The sequence below is a fragment of the Gorilla gorilla genome, chromosome 20 (assembly GCF_029281585.2).
Source record: "Gorilla gorilla gorilla isolate KB3781 chromosome 20, NHGRI_mGorGor1-v2.1_pri, whole genome shotgun sequence".
NCBI lineage: Eukaryota > Metazoa > Chordata > Mammalia > Primates > Hominidae > Gorilla > Gorilla gorilla.
In genome coordinates, this window is record NC_073244.2 from 40,805,467 (window position 1) to 40,809,334 (window position 3,868).

The following is a 3,868-nucleotide window of genomic DNA, read 5'->3' on the forward strand; positions in this document are numbered from 1 at the left end:
CCAGAAGTGTTCCAGGAGCTGTACACTGAGAGTTCAAACTTGGGAGTCATAGTATCTTCTTTGAGGTAAGAAAACTGGCAACTGCTTCACATCAGAGGAGGTACTCTAGGTAGGGTTAAGGATCAAGTGGATTTCTAGGATGGAAAAAATTTGAGTGTTGGGGACAGAGATGATGAAATTAAAACCTACACGGGTTTTATTTATGCTATGTTCGAGTAATAAGAACTCAGAGCCTATTATCAGTAAAATGTATTTTTGGAGATTACAGATATTTTCTTGGGCTCCAAGATTTTCTTGGTAATGTCTATTTGGGATCTTGGAAGCTAAACTGAGGGTAAGAATGGACTGTCAGTGATGATGTGTTGGTGAATCGTATTTGCAAAGAGGGAATGGTTCAGTCTGATAGGAACTGCAATAAAGACAAAAGTGTTGTGCCTTAGGGCAGACTTGGCTATTCTAAGATATAGAGCGGTGTCTAGGCTAGATCCACCTGTAGTCACAAAGACGTAAGTTTAATTTTTTTACAGTTACTGGAAATCTTTCAAGGAGCACTTGTTAGGAGCTAATTGAGGTGCAACCAAAGAGCAGCACTCAGAACCTCTTCAGAAAAGTGAAGTTTGCAAATACTTGCTTGAAACTTGAATGTGCTTAAGAGCACGGAGCCGAATGTGACCTGTGCAGGTTTTCCACACGGCCAGGACTCAGACCTGTGTGTGTCTTCTGTGCGGTTGTTGCACCCTCCAAATCTGGTCTGTGTGGGTTCCTGAATAAGAAAGTCACTGTAGGAAAAGCTGTCCATGTTGGAACTATGCAAAAATCTCTGAGAATTGGAAAATTTTCTGGAAATCTATTGATTTTTTTGAAAAATAAGGAGGTCAGTTTCCAATAACGATGAAAGGGAAGAAAACCCAACCAATGAATCTATGATTACTACCACAGTGGGTGTTTAAAACAGAAATATTTTTGGAACATGACATTTTATGTTGCAATGGAATCAACTGATGAGGGCTTGGGATGGGGGATTCCCTGATGGTTAATATCAGATTGACTAGGGACATTCTTCCACGCCAGCCAATCTCAGGAACACGGGAAGACGTGAGGGCTCCACAGGGTTAAGTGTGGACTGCCCATGGAAGAGCTGAGGGTTTCCCTATAATTATTCTTCATACTCTTCATCTTGGTGATCATTAACTTGGCATCAGCACCCTTTGGGGGCTATTTGTCCATTTTCAGCTGTTTCCTCTTGAACCGTAAAGGCTCTCTCAACTTTGAAATGTACTGACCAGGCCACACTAGTAAGTTGTGGAGCCTGAATATATGGCAGCTGATGAATACAATGATGATGGTAGACATAGCCTTCCTTACGATGGGAGCCATGGAAACCATCAGTCAGTCGACACCTTTCTGGTAACCTGGGCGTGGTTCATTACCCAGGTGGCATTCTCTTGCTTTGAAAATTTAAAAAATGGCAGATTTCTGTGTCCTAATAGTGGCAAATGCAGCTGTTTTTGTTGTTCATTTTAGCAAACTAATGACTTCTGCAAAAAGACGAACCAAGATTAAAAGAAATCAGATGTGTGTATTTGGTATGCAATATTTTTGTATTACAAATAGCTACATTCTAACCCACATTAACCCCATGATATGTGAATTTTGCCAACTCCTGCTGTGTCTTTTAAATCAAATCCGGTAAATCACTATGAATGTTCTAATTTCTAAACAAACTAGTCTTCCAGTAGAGGTGCTTTAACGCTGTACTGCAAATTAGACAACCTAAGATAAATGGACCATCTTTGTTAATTATGTAGTTTAATTGATCAAAACTACCAGATAGGATTTTTATAGTGATTTTGCTTAGTATCAAATTCTATACTATTAAATAGCTTGTGAGTCATATATTTGGGGTCATTAAGATATATGCTATTATTTAGCGTCTGTTAACCTTATTAAGCACCTTCTTTTTGGTCTAGTTCATGTCACAATATGAAATTGCTTTTAATTGAGATGACCAACTTCCATTACATTGTTCAACCCCTGTACAAAGCACTTTTCGTTTTTGCTCTATTGATCAAGCAGCAATTGACTTGAACTGTATTCAGAACCTGGTGGGGGAAGATGAGAGAAGATTTCTTGAAATGTTCTTTTTGCTGGTGGTTTTTCTCTCTGCATACCCCGCTGTTTGCTTGTAACTAATTTTGCATGCCAGTAGGTAGCAGTGGTGAGCAGAGGCACAGACAGAAAGCTGCCAGTCAGCGATTATAAATTATTATTCATTTCTGTTATAGGTGGGGTGTGCAGTCAGTTACAGTAATAATTACCAGGACTAGAGGGTTTCCTAGGCAACCAATTTCCCCCCTCATTCATGCTGTTGCTGAGAGAGTGCCTGTAAAGCATGACATTGCTGTATTCTGAGGTTTGTTGCCCCCCTGCTGCTCCAGGTTTGAGGTTAGTTACAGCATCATAAGACGCTCTCAAGCATAGAGAACTCAGGCTGGGCTTAAAAAGCATGCCGGCAGCAGGGCCTCTCCGCTGCTGCTTCACTTTTAAGGGACAGAGTTCCAAAAATGCAAATCCTGCATCTTGCTTGGTAACATTAGGAAGATCTCTTTAAGTTGCAGAACCTTTTATTTTCTATTATTTTGAAGATAGTGGATCATTTCATTTTTATAGTTTTATTATTTGATAAAAACGTGCAGAGACAGACCTAAAACTAGACTTCTCCTTAGGATTTGAGTCCAATAAATCAGTGGGGAACTGTCACAGCTAATCATGGTTGTGTTTGTTGTTTATTCAGTTTTATGAAAATGGCTCATGAAGAGAAAGGCAGCACTCTTCCTGCAGCAGCAGGATTAGTCCTTTATGTAGTAGGAAAATAATAGAAACCACATCTATTATCCGGGATCTATACATGAATCATATTATCCTATATTTGGGGGCTCTCCAATCTTTCATTTTAATGAACTTAACATCAAGTGCTTTGCAGTGATAAAAAAGTAGTATTTGTTTGTGTCTGCTGTGAGAAAAGATAGGGGTTCATGTTTCAGTCTTACGTGGAGATGTGAAATGTTTATCCATTTACAAGGCAGAAGTCACAAACCCAGACACAAGGCATCCGATCTCGTCCTCTGCTAGATGATTACAGACATGTTCAGTGCCTCACATTGGACCTGTGTATTTATCATCGCAAGTTCTCAGCAGGATGTAAGTTGTCTTCGTCAGTGTTCTTGGTGGGGACACCACCAGCGCTAGGCATGACAGATGAGTTCCTTGTCTGTGAACCATGACTGGGCTCTTGGACTTCTGGAGCTGCTTATACTTCCTGCAGGTGCCTGCTGTGTATTCAAGGGTGTGGTGGGGAACCTGCAGTCAAGTTCCAGGAGCAGCGAGGCTGCATGCAGGCTGGCTTGGTCCTGCAAGAGGCCACTGCTAACAACTCTATGCCCTTAGCCTTCCCTGGGTTTCTGGAGGAAAGCTGTCTTCTGCCCTGGACCCAACTCCGTCCTGCTCCGGAAGTGGCCCTAGGGTCCAGCTGTGCTGGGCAGTGAGACCTGCCAGTCACCATTTGTCCAAAACGTCTCACTGAGAATTGGCTTCCCACTTGAGAAAATCTTGAGGTCTAGGCCAGGCGCGGTGGCTGACGCCTGTAATCCCAGCACTTTGGGAGGCCGAGGTGTGTGGGTTACTTGAGGTCAGGAGTTCAAGACCAGCCTGGCCAATATGGTGAAACCCCGTCTCTACTAAAAATATAAAAATTTAGCCGGGTGTGGTGGCAGGTGCCTGTAATCCCAGCTACTAGGGAGGCTGAGGCAGGAGAATTGCTTGAGCCTGGGAGGCAGAGTTTGTAGTGAGCTGAGATCGGGCCACTGCA